The sequence below is a fragment of the Rhinolophus sinicus genome, linkage group LG03, assembly GCF_036562045.2.
Source record: "Rhinolophus sinicus isolate RSC01 linkage group LG03, ASM3656204v1, whole genome shotgun sequence".
NCBI classification, from domain to species: Eukaryota; Metazoa; Chordata; class Mammalia; order Chiroptera; family Rhinolophidae; genus Rhinolophus; species Rhinolophus sinicus.
The window spans coordinates 46,208,877-46,222,281 of record NC_133753.1 but is presented as its reverse complement, the minus strand read 5'-3'; the positions used below and the strand labels follow the sequence as shown (position 1 = coordinate 46,222,281).

The window sequence follows — 13,405 nt, the reverse complement described above, 5'->3', positions numbered from 1 at the left end:
GGTTGTTCTTTTGCTCGGCTAGAAAAGGCCAGTAAAAAAGCAAGCATCTTAAACTAGAGAAATCAGCTAACTTCAGTTTATTAGGCCTGGGGGAAGGAAAGAAAGTTCTGTGATGAAGGATGTTTTCTCCTTAAGATTCAAATAGCAAGTACTCATCTGCTGTTCTCAGCTTCTGTTAATTTGTTTAGAGGGAGGTGATCCATACCACAAACTCCAGCAACAACAAGGGATCTCATTTGTGGGTGCTTTCTACTTCCCTCATGCAGAGAAGAGAGAACATAGCCACAGTGCTATCCTCTGACACAAAGAAACTTGTGTGAATGTCTATGTGTGTGCACATAATGTGGATTAATCCATGGAGTAAAACTTGGTAAACTGATCAGATTTCAGATTTCAGTTGTGACAATGGAGAGTCCAGAAAGAAAACCTAGTAAATGTTGTCCTCTAGCTTGGAGTCAGTTAAAGAGGACCAGGGAAGGGGTACAGGGAATGTGACTCAGGATCCATAGAAGTATGTCACAGGAAAGCAGAGGGGTGTTTGGGACAAGACGAAAAAAATGTAATTATAGAAGATTTGAGAAGAGTTTAGAGCTCTACTGTCTAATACAGTAGCCGCCACTAGCCTCCTGAGGTTATTTAAATAAAATAAAAAATTCAGTTCTTCACTCACGTTAACCATATTTCCAGCACTCAAATAGCCATATGTGGCTAGTGACTTCTGATTTGGACAGTGCAAATATAGACCATTGCCAACACTGCAAAAAATTCTATCGGACGGTGCTTGGTCAGAGCAGAAGTCAATACACTTTTTCTGTAAAGGGCCAGATAGCAAATATTTTAGGCTTTAGAGGCCATACAATCTGGTACAACTATTCAACTCAGCCAATGCATCCATAGATAATACATCAATAAATGAGCATGGCTGTAAACCAATAAAACTTTATGGACACTGAAATTTAAATTTCATATAATTTTCACATCACAAAATATATATTTTTTCAAAGATTAAAAAATGTCAAAGCCATTCTTAGCTCATGGGACATACCAAAACAGGTGGTGAGCCTGAATGGACCTGTGGGCCATAATTTGCCAGTCACTGGTCTAGAGGAACAGGAAGTAAAACTGAAGATTCTTTTTCTGTACAGGACATCAATCACTTGAAAATTTTTAGTGGTTCTTCCAGGCTTGAAAACTCTCTGTCTGAAAATTGGGGTTCACCATAGGAATATTTATTTTCCCCTTTTTGCAGTCCAGTCTCCAGTGGTAGAGTCATGCTCTTCAGTGGCAGATGACTACTCAAGTGTTAACCTTTAATTGAGTCACACCTAAGTCTAAAACACTAAACCCTTTCTCTACCTGCTAAGTAGCTGAATCCTCACTTGTAACATCACCCAGCCCAGACTGGAAGTTTGCTGTCACCTGAGATCAGTTCTGTCCTTGTACGGTCCTAAAACAAGCTGAATATTTGTGGACCTAAGGGAGATTATTCTCCCTAGGCCAGAGAGGCTTAGTTCTCATCATTAGCCCTCACCCCAACCCCCAAACACACACACACTCACACCCCTTTTGTATGTGTGTAGAGATGGAGAGTAAAGGGATTTTATGACCTGGCTCTATCCCCGAGTCATACTATCTTGAGGGGTACTGTTGAAGGATGCCTCAGGATAAGGGAAGAAAGGAAAGACGAAAACTGGAGAGCTGACTAAGGAGATCAAGGACATTGAAAGGACATAATAGGGGCTAAAAATGTAGGGACCCTTGAGAATTGAGATAAATTTGTTTGCCGTGGAAGGAGGTGGAAGTTTTAGGGAGGAGGTCCTGAAGAGTATATGTTTCACAAGTGAGAGGTGGGTAGGAGTGTGCGCTTAAACAAACATGGACTGAATGCCTACTGTGTACTAGATAGTGTGCTGGGCCATCAGAGATGAATGGTAGATAAAGAAAGATAAAAGTTTCAGTCGTTAGAATGGTGGGTTGGAGAAGGACAGGATAAAACTTTCAGATAATAAAAAGTATTAAGATTTGGTGATAGAATGGTGAGATGAAAATGGATGTAGAAAGATTAGAAATGGGTACTTTGTGGAGGAAAACATGGTAATCCTAAAAAAAGAAACTGGAGAACAAAGGATAAAAAATTAGGGAGTTGATATTTTGCTGAATCAAAGGATAAAATGGATGAGACCATCATGAGCTGTGCTTGCTCTTCTGTTCTTTGTGGATGTTCACGTTCAGATCTCTTATGGCCCTTTCCCCACAGTTGAAGGACACCTACAGAAATTGTTGTCTTCTGTATTTAAGGTACGATACTTCCCCCTCCAGAGACCTCTCTGCGAGGAAGTCTTGTCCAGCGAGAGTTCTTTCCACGAGAAGAGAGCGTTAGGTTCGAGCTCTCCAATCCAGGTTTCTTCGAATTTATCTCTGTTTTAACCGGCTCGCCGGGTTTTCCAGCATTCCCAGAGCAGACTCGCTAATCCTGGCTCCGTGTGACCGCGCATTCCGAGACCCAGGATTTGGCTCCTCCATCCAGGTTCCGGGTTTCCCCCGCGCGCTCCCGCTCCAGACTCCACACCAGCCCGGAATCCGGATCCGAGGGTCCGGTAGTCCAGTGTCCGGGCCTTCTGGGCGGCCTTGGCTGTCCCGGATCGCGGCAGCGGCGGCGGCGGCGGCGGCTGTGGCGGCGGCGGCTGTGGCGGCGGCTGAGGGACCCGCGGCCCCGGACACAGCGGCACCGGCCGGGCGGGGCGGAGCGGCACGGGGAGGGGGCGGAGAGCCGGAGCGGAGGCGGGGTGGGGTGGGGGGGAGGGGCCGCGGGAACGGATGGCGGCCTGCACCCCGTAGCAGCGGTGGCTCTACGGCCCGGGGCTCCGGGCCAGCGGAGGTGGCGGCTCCCGGGACCGGCCGCGCGGTGAGTCCGGAGCTTTGTGTGGAGCTAGGGCTGGGGGAGGAGAGAGGCGGCGGTGCTGAGGGGGGCCGGGGGCAGCGGCGCCTTTCGGAGGAAGGGGGGGGTGGGGGGCCGGGGCGGAGCGGGGGGAAGGTGTGTATTGGGGGGAGGGGGGGTCGTTGCGTGGGTGGGGGAGGGGGCGTCGAGGGGACCGGGGTGAAGTTCAAAGCGTGGCCGGGGCGGTTCAGGCTGAGGGTAGGGGTGCCGGAGAGGCGATCAGGGTCTGCCCAGGTTGTAGGGGCAGGCCAGAGAGTTTCAGAGGCCAGTGTGGGTATCTTGAGGGGGCCCAGGGCGACTGGGGGTAGTCAGAGTTAGGGGGGTTCAGAGCGAAGGGTTGGAGCAGGACGTGTGCGTGGCCCAGGAGGGGGAAGCAAGGTAGCTGGGAGTGTGCAGTAAGTACGTTGTGGGTGTGTGCTCCTTCCAGTCTTCAGGTCACATTTACTCTGTCCTTTTCTTCAAGATGGAGGGATCCCTGGGCCTGGCCCTTAACTGCTATCCTTGTACCCCCCGGGAGGGTTTGTGACCCTGTCCTGTTTGGAAAACCCACGCTGCCCTCTTTTTCCTTTATGTGTAATTACGGTTGGATCATCTCTGTGCTTTGCTCAGATTCTCCTTCCTCCCTCTTGGGGTTGAGGAGGAGGAGACACATCTGACCAATTAATGTGTGTTTGTGAAACAGGCAGCAGCAAACAGTCATTTCAGCTTCTAGGAATTAGGCTCACACAGGGTGGAGAGATCAGAGCCCTTCAGGGAGAATATTTCTGAGCAAATCACAGTTGATTAAATTCTCTCAGAAACAGCTTCCTACCTAAAATGCGAGTGGGAAAGATGGGGGAGAAAGCCTGTCTGTTTCCAGCCATGTGTCCAGAGCCCCAGGGGTGGAGGAGAGTCCCGGTCCCCCACAGGCCTCTCTTTTCTGTATTAGGCTTTGCTCTGCAGCCTTGAGTTAATTTCACCCCTGCTGCTTTGTCTTGGGGGAGGGAGTGCTGGTTTAGGCTGTTGTGAGGAGATGACTGTTCTGCTGCCACACACAATAGTCGTGTCATTTTATCGGGAGTGCTACCCCAGGGCTGAGAACTGCTGCTGCAGAGATAAACCGGTCCCTCTCACCCGCCTATTGTGTACACAGTGAAGGTCAGAGGTTCAAGTCTTGTCTGAGAGCTTTGGATATGCTCCATCTCCCAGGGTCCTCAGTGCCATTTTCTTCCTTTTCCAGGCTGGGGCTTGCCATTGGAGGAGGCCAGACAGAAAGGCTCTTCTTTTTGAGTGAGGAACAATGCAGAGCTCATTGGCACACATTTTTCCGAAGAATAGGGGATGCCAGCCATGTTGTGCCTGCCTCTTTGGCAAGCCTGTACTAAGTTGTGGAGGAATTGTGTCTGGGAGACTCACTAACCCTTATGTTTATGTCAGACCTCCAAGGGGAGGTTTCTACTCTTGTTTGAGCCATCACATTTAATTCTTTTTTATAGACGTGGGATACTCATACAATGATTTTTGTTCATTTGTTTAGGAATACCACTAAAAACCCGTGCAGGATTTAGATAGAGAGTCAAGGACCTAGCACCTTTTTAAGGGTGACTTCCTGGTCAGTAGTAATTGCACAATGAAAAAGCTACAGAATTTGCCTATCTGGTCAAGGGCTATGGAAACAGAAGAACTTTCCTTTTAATCTTTAATTCTGATGAAAGGAGGTGACTTGCTTATTGTGCAGAAAGTACATATCTGTCTCTTTATTAGGGAGAAATGTGCCAAAGAGGTGAATATAGTAAAAGAATCATTTGAAGTCTTGAGGGTGATTAATAAGAACAAGCTAGTAAGAACCCTCTCCTTGTATATATCTCATAGAAGTGCCCAAAGAGTACTATTCGTTAGGTGAAAAATTATTTGGGGCTAGAAATGAGGTTTCCATTTAGGACATTAAAGAAAACTTAAGAGGTTAGAAATCAAACTCGTGAGAGGGCTGTTGTACACAGTACACTATGTACACAATAGCCAACCATTTTCTATAGGGTTTTGTTGAATAGGAACTTTAGCCTCTGGTTTTGGGAAAGGTCTTTCTGGGGTGCTGAGAGTCAGGCTGTGTTGCCTTCTCAGTCCTTTATTTCAGTGACAGTGAGTCTCTTAAAATGATGGCTTGCCACTTAGGTGTTGGACTTTGTTAGGAGGGAACAGATTGTTCTGACCTTTATATTTTCTGATGACAGAACTGTCTTAAGGTCTTACTGGAGGTGGTGTCTGTCTTTAGGCTATTTCCTACTAGTGTATGTCTTAGGCCTCTGAGTGAAGCCTCAGCTACACAGAATCCAAAGCTTTTTGCTCTTGGGCTGTTGGCATTCATTTCTGAATCCTGTCAGGTGACAGTGAAGGCAGAAGCCACAGATTAAATTTGCCCTGATTAGATTTAGTGGTTTCAGATTTGGACCCTTGCCACTAGGAGTCTTATGAGTCTTCCGATCGTGACCATCTTTCAGAGAGCACTTTGGATTTTCGCCCCCAGCTTCTTGGTAGAAAATGTTTCCTTGTGAGAGGTCTAGGATAGCTGGACAGATAGGTGCTTTTTTTGTGTGAGGCTATGAAGCATAATTTTGACTCCTGGTAGTAATTACATTACAATTAGCATATAGCAACTGAATGACTGGAACAGGATAATTTGTTGAGGGGTTTACTGATTGCTCTGTCAAGTGGAAGTGCCACTCCTTATTTATTTGACTGGGAACACCGCAGGCTGGGTTCAGCCATGGAGACTAAGAAGTACAGGAATGGTGTGTGGTCTCCAGAAGTTCTTGCTCTGTGTGTTTTCTCTCTCTCCTCCCTCTTCTCCCCTCTCTCCCTCATTACTGCCGGGTACTGTAGCATCTTCTACTGCCACCTTCTCCTGCTCCAAAGGTAGCCAAGCAATTGTTATTTCCCATGTGGAAAACTGGTCATGGATGGGAATACAGCCAGATAGATGGGGCCACTCAGAGATAAGGCAGCCCTATGTTGTGTGGCAAGTTTTCTTTTTAGCAGCTGAATTCTCACTTATTTGATTTAAAAAATCAGTTTCCTTTAAGAAAACAAAACAAAACAAAAAAACAAGAACAACAACAACAACCCCCCAAATACAAAATCACATAGTGTGCTAAATATGCCTTCATGATCTCTCTCGGAAAAGTCTGTCTGGCTGTGACAGACAAAATGAAGATAGGTGAGGCTGATTGGCAGGTTCTGAGCCCATGGAGTGTCAATGAAGGACTCTTTTCACTAGGTAACAGGTAATTCACCAAAGCACCTGCCTAGCTGAGCATGTGGAATTGGCAGCAGCTGTGCAGCTGAAGAGGGATTATTGAGCAGGTGGTTAAAGCATCACATGCCACAGTGACAAGAAAATACTTGGTCTTCCGTGGTTTAGGTTCAGTTCATATGTGTGCAATTGCTCTTTGTTTCACATTTCTTAGTGCCTGATACTGGCTTGTTAGTGAAATGATAATGGAATAGGGCAAAGAGATTCTTCTTTCTCTGTTTCTTTTAGATTACTGGGTAGCTTGCCTTAGACGTGGTCCTAGAAGGCCCTATTGTATTTCTATGAGTTCTGGCTTTATGCCTTATGAATGGGAAGGAAATAGTGGTAATTCAGTGTTTCTAGTATTTGTTTATTAGAGAGAAATGGGAAGGAGAAAATTCTTTGCCTTCAGTGTGGTGAAATAGATTCAGCCCACTGGGAGGAGACCCAGCAGGTTTTATGCAAAGGATGTAATTGACTTTTTTGTGTTAGGTCTATCTAACATTCCTTATTCAAGAAATTTGCATGTGTTTTTATTTTATGGATATGATTCTCCATATGAAGTTTGCATTTATTCGGTTGTTTGTTTTATTCCATTTTTAGTTTCTCCCAGCACCTTTATAACTCTTTTCTCTGGCATTGAGATTAACCTCACTTGTTAGAATCACGTCATCACCAGAGGGCTGCATCATGTTAAGGAAATATCTCAACTAAATATTTATCTTAGAAACAAATATGGCATTTTCTATAACTTGGAGGAGGACTTTCTATTTTGAGGTTTTCTGCAAATTCCCAGATTTTTCTTACAGGTTATCATCTTTATCTTCTGTTAATATGATTTTATTTTTCTTTCACATGTTCATGCCACTATAGTAGGCAGTGCTATGGAGCCTAAAATTTATAAGCAAGTAACTTACTGTTTATTCTCGGACTTTTTAGTGCCCTCCAGTCATTTTTTGTATTAAGCTGAGAGGCTGTGTGCTTCTTCTGTTGACACACACACACAATCAAATTCATAGGGTAGGACCGTGTTTCCCCGAAAATAAGACCTATCCAGACCGTCAGCTCTAATGCGTCTTTTGGAGCAAAAATTAATATAAGACCCGGTATTATATTATATTATACTTGGTATTATATTATACAGGGATCTTATGTTATATAAGATCCCAGTCTTATATTGTATCAGTCTTATATTAATTTTTGCTCCAAAAGATGCATTAGAACTGATGGTCCAGCTAGGTCTTATTTTGGGGGAAACACGGTAATTAACAGTTGATTGAAGGGGAATAAGTGATATTAACTGTCTTAGAGTTCAGAAATCCCTCTTCCAAGAGGAATGGAGGCTCTGACCTGTTTGTCAGAGTGAGACAGAGATAGAGATTTAATTAGGTAAGCAGGCAGGCAGGTAGGTGGGTGGATGATAGATAGGTGGGTAGATAGACAGACAGGAACATTTGCAAGAATCTGCTTAAAACTATTTTGTAACCTAGCTTTAAGTGGGAGTCTTAGCTATTTGTATAGTATTCACTTCTGGGAAAGAATAGAAACTTCTTTATTCCCCTATATGAAGCCATCACAGTTGTTTGTTTTAAACAGTTCACAAAGCACGATATACTTTCCTAGCATTCTCAGTAGTTTGCTTCCTCATGCCTTTTTCTGTTTCCTATCTCCCATCCTAGTTCTCTGCTCTGAAGACTTCTCTAGCAGCTTGGAAACACTCTAATTACTGCAGCTATTATAGTCACAACCCAGATCTTCCACCTCCTTCCCACTCACCACTTTCTATCTTCCTTTCCCCTCCCCTTGCTCTAGCAGCAGGAGTTGAACTGCAGTCTCATGAGCACAGTCAGATCTATGAATGAGCTTTATATCTTGTCAAGGCAGAACTCCAGATCCAACAGGGCTGATTTTTCATGGTTCTCTTGCTGTTTGTTCTTGGATCAGAGTCCCAGAAATAAGAGATGGCAAATACCTATTAGGTGATATCTAGTCTATCACTCAGAAGCAAACCTACGATCTTTCTCTTGTCTCTGTGAGAATTTTTTCCCTTCCTTCTTTTGTAGGTGAGAGCTGTCTGATGCCAGGCAAACTCTGAAACTGCCTTCTTTTTATTGTGCTCTCTGGTCATTAGTGTCTGGTGAACTTTGCTCTCTTGGATTTTGATACTCATCCTATTTTCAGCGTTATTTGCTCCCAGCAATATCTCCATCCCTTCATCTTCAGTCCTTTCTTGATTTTTGGCACCACCTTTGTAAGGGTTCCTTGTGTACCATCAGTTTTCTATGCCGGAAGTTACCATTTTTCAAACCTTTGCCACAAGGGTCATTGTGGCATCCTCTTAAGGAAGTGCATTTGATGGAACCACAGGACACCCATCATTGAAAGTGGTAATTAATGAAATGGCTTAGAAAACAGCCCAAGGTTGTGCCCTTAAGAAACCCCTGTACTGTATGAACAAATGCTGCTTCTTTCTGTTTGATTTGGGGTACTTCCTGTTCTAGTCCTTTGTTCTCTTTATGTGGATGAATTTTATTTTTGTGTGGCTTAGTTACAGTTAACAACGGTTTAGTTATTGTGTGATTTTTAATAGTGTTATTATATGTTTTCTTTGCTAATACAGCTTTTCAAAGCACAGAGGGAAAAAAGCATAGAATCGGGACTCATACAACCCAGGTTCTCCTTTTATACCTCTAAGTAGCTGTGTGACCCTGTGCTTGTCACGGCTTTGTTTGCACTTTTCCTTAACTGCAAAATGAGCACATTAGACAGGATCATCTCTAAGGGTCCATTGAACTGTAAAATTTTATGGTATCAAGATTGAGAGGAAAGTAGGTTTTCCACTGACTGGAAAGTGACAGATGTGAGCAGTTTTTTATTACTGTGTTAAAAATATAGTTTGTGTTCAGAAGGGCTAATGAGTGCAGCCTTCGTTCCCTGGGGCTTCACTCCCCCCTTTGATATGTTTTTAAAGTTTATGCTGTGCTTCTTTTACTAGACCATCTTCTTTTAGAGGGTCTTAGACCCGCATTCTGCAGGTTCACCAGCTTGTCAAATATATCTTTTTCTAGTCTGTTCAAGCCATAAAAATGAGAATCAGAAAGCTGCAGGAAAAGAATCTCAGCTTGTGAGAAGGAAATCATACCTGGAAGGATTTGCTAGATATCAGTAAGTAATTTTGTACATTCAGTCAGGGATCTAAGATCTTAAATTTCTTATAACTGAACTCTTTGAACCAAATGGGACTGATTGGGGAGATGGGTTGGGCATTTTTCCATTTTTGACCCGTCAGTAGAAAACCTGCTTTGAATGAACTTCTTGGGATTGAGTATGAGTTGCTCATTATGTTGTATTTAGAAAATAAAATTTCTGTTATTTTTAATGCTGAAAATGCCAAATTGGTGACATTTGGTAAAGTATGACTAACGAGGGGATCTCTGAAATACCCAGTAAAAGGGACTAAGGGATTGAAAGCAGGTGAGTGACTGTAGGAGCTTAGAAGTTGACAGTCATGTTAGGAAATCTTTGCTTTTAAGACGTTTAAAGGAATAAAATTGCATAAGTTAATACCCCAAGTTAGGTTCCTTATCAACATTTCCCATTTGAATCTTGGATTTGGGATTTCCGATAGCAGTTATTCACTGAATGTAAAGAGGAGTCTGACAGTCTTTCATTCTTTTTGTTTGTTTATTACTATAGCACAATCACATGTTTAATCTGCCTGTGAACATTGGAAGAAGCATCCACTATTTTTAAATTTGTACTTAAAACATCCATCAGTCTGTAATAGAAAAATTTGGTGAGTGGAACTATTGTTTGTTTTGGACTCAAAAAATGTCCTGGGAGTGCTTTGCTTTATTCTCAACCATCTGTAGCATATTACTAATTTTCAGGTAATCTAAAGGTTATTTTTGGGAAGTGCTCCACTTGAATGTGAGATTTTAGAAAGATTTATATAAGACATATAAGTAGTTTTTGTAGATAGTTTTTTTGTTTTGTTTTGTTTTGTTGTTTTTTTAAGGTGGCAAGTGAAGTATAAGGTACTGAATTGGACAGTGGCCAGAGTAGGTGCCATTCAACCCTTAGACATCAAACCACACCATGAATAAAATCCAGATCCTGTCAGTTAGGCCACATAGCATGCCTAGTACTGCTTTGCATGCTGGTACCACGTTGAATGCTGGTACCTGTAGTTCCTTAGGCTACAGCTCAGTATTTGTAGAGGAAGGCAGCGGTGTCTGCTCTACTCTATTTAGAATACAGCCTGTAGGCGCTGGGTATGTTACAAGCGATATTCCTAGTAACATTCCTAGGTGAAGCACTTTAGGTTTCGTTGGGATGAACTTTCATTCATGCAAGCAGACCTGCATGTTCAGGAATGTACCTTATAAACTTCAGTTACAAATTCTGAAGTTTGGTGTGAAGCCCAGCATTTATCTTTGTTTTGGAACCGATGCTTCTAGAGCGGTCTTAAAGAATGGAATTAGACATGGAACTATAGGAAGAGAAATTGGAATTGTGGAGATTATGGGGTATATGAATCTGAAAGGTATACAGGGAAGGGGGAAATTTGTTTCTGTTTCGTCCAGTCCATTGTTTCTGAAATCTTCCTACCTTTTTCTCCCTGAACCATTACAGTTCTTCCAGGTGATGTGGGACAAAACTTTGAACTCATATTTGGTTCTTCTTTTTTCTTCCTCACCACCTTATCTAATCATTCATTCCATTTGGATTATTCTGGATGTCTTGCCATTTAGCTTCAATTTCTCATTTCACTCACCTAGTTCAGGCCTTCATCTGTGTAGTACTGCAGTGTTATTACAGTTTTTATTTATTCACTGAGCTAATATTTATTGAGCACTTACATGCCAAGCCAGACATGGTACCTGTCTTCTCAGGACTTATAAGTCTAGTGGGGGAGACCACTGAGCAAGTAATGAAGGTGCCCTAATGCACTGCAGTGCTCTGAAAGGAAAGAATTTGGTTCTAAAAGGGTAGGGAACAAGGAACCCCACCTCCTTCCTGAAGCCTTTCTTAATCCCCTTCTTTCCACGCACCTATTTCCAGAATTGATTTCGTCTTGCTCTGTATCTCTTTTAACTCTTTGCTAGGATCTCTGTTACATAACACTTTATCACACATTGTCTTTAATTGTAATGAAGTAATTATAATTATTTGTGAATTTTTTTTTTCCTCCCTTACTCTGAACTCCGTAAGATACCTATGTCTCGTCTCTTCCCATGGCTTCTAGCCTAGTTTCTTTAATATAACTTTATGTTTAATTAATGTGTGCTGAATTGAATTGGATTATGATTTTTGAAAATAGAAACTTCTTGTGATTTTCCCCCCCAGGCCTCCTTTTATGTTAAGGTAACCTCCTTTCTACACATTTTATCACAAACCGAATAACCTAGGAACAAGGCAGACTGCGAAAGCCTTCAGAAGTCTTTTAGACTCAAGAACAAGCGTTTGCTGCCCTTACTGCCTGCAGCAGTGCTGTGGTGCCATATATCCTCGATGGGAGCCTTGGGGGAGGGGGAGGGTGGTACATGGCCAGTGGAGGTAACGTAGGTCAGTCACGGGAACCAGACTGGTTCTGTTATAGGAGTGTAGGCCTTGTTGGGCCCTCTGGGAGGTCTTTTTAGTTTTTCTTATTTACTTCTTTTATTCCATAAATATTTATTGGATTCCTACTGTGTGTGTGTAAGGTCTTGTTCTAGCTGCTTAAGATCTATCAGTGAACAAAATAGACCAAAAAATCCCAACCTCATGGATCTTTTAACAGACGGAAACAGAAATAAGCATAATAAATGATTATACGCGTATAGTATTGAAAGAGTGACACATCACATGGGGAAAAAATAGCGCCGAGTAGGGGGATTAGGAGTGTGGAGGAGGGATAGGTAGGGGAGGTCGGCCGGTTGCAGATTTAAATAAGATGGTCAGAGTAGGCATCATTGAGAAATGTGGTGCTGGTGTGTTACTGGGTGGTTATGCACTTCCTTGAGATTGCTGACCGCTCTTCCATCCAGCAGAGAGAAAGAGGCAGTGTCTGCAATTGTTCCCAAGTCCAGCTGACATTTAAGGGAGAAGTAGCTATTCGTTATGTTTTCTCCTGGGTGCTCCTCTGGTTGGCATTCCGGAAAGTTAATCATGGTGAAAATTGCAGTCAGTCATGTCTGGAAGACACTAGGGGTGGACTGGAGGCCTTGTACCACAGAAGGGTAAATCCCACCCCTCTGTGGACTGGGCCTTGGGTGCCGACAGTAATGGGTGAGTTAGGCCTCCAGGTTTTCTCCTTCCTCAACTGGAAAAGCCCAAAATCGTCACCTTCCTTCCCTCTTTCTGGTGAGGCTTCAGCAACTGTATTTCGGGGTAGCTCTTTAAAACTAAGCTTTCAAGGAGTGTACACTAAAATTGAATTCAGCCTAAAAATTTAATTTTCCGATTTGTGGTATTTTTACTTCCTCTTAGCACTTAGTTAGCTATGTTCTAGAAGTCTCAGTACCTAATTCATTAGCCAAAGGATGAAGGTATCTTAGGATGTCTAGGTGCTTTCTTGTCTGACTTGTGTGTATTGTAAATTTTCTTGTAATTTTGTTGCTTGCCCTTTACTTACCCTTCTACTTCTTCATTATTTTTCCTGTTACCTCTTTCCTTTTTTTCTTTATAAAAGTTGATAGGAAGCAGAAATCCCTTAGGCTAAATTGTTGTTTTGGTAATAGGCTGCAAGCTAAAATTTCTACCTAATATACAAGGTAGAATGTCTTATTTCTGTCCTTGGGTTATGTAGAATGCAACTCGTGGTCAAGTTCTCAGACTGTTAACACGCTATGTATTTGACAGACTGAAGTGCAGGGTACCTGTAGGTGCTATTTTTATTTGTATCATCAGGTCCTGCAGTTAACAGTACACCAGGAAACCTACTTGCCATTCTGTAAAAATGTGTTCTTTTTGTTGTGTAATTTTAGAGTGAGGGTTTTTAATGAACTCGGGTGCATGCTAAGAAAAATCTGTTACTTTTAGGCAGACAGGGTTCTAATGTTAGGTGAGCTTCAAGGCAGATTTCACATGGCTTTTTTCTGGACTTGCTGTATATCAGACTTGAAGTCATACATTCTCACTACATATGCTTAAGTGGTACAATAACATAGAGCTGATACTGTGAACTTTAAAGCCAGCAGCTGTTAATTCAAGTGTAT

At 42.8% G+C, this 13,405-nt stretch overlaps 1 protein-coding gene across 4 annotated transcripts in view; it reads left to right on the top strand.

Moving 5' to 3' along the window:
* Positions 1–2,386: 2,386 nt before the first annotated feature.
* Positions 2,387–13,405, top strand: part of ZNF609 (zinc finger protein 609) — a 184,903-nt gene continuing 173,884 nt past the window's right edge. For 2 of the 4 annotated variants that reach the window (XM_074327574.1, XM_074327572.1), the window contains exon 1: positions 2,762–2,905. The gene's annotated coding sequence lies outside the window, so the exon portion shown is untranslated. Of the gene's footprint in view, positions 2,906–9,902; positions 10,003–13,405 lie in introns of those variants that run through there. The other 2 variants (XM_074327575.1, XM_074327573.1) reach the window with 2 other exon arrangements.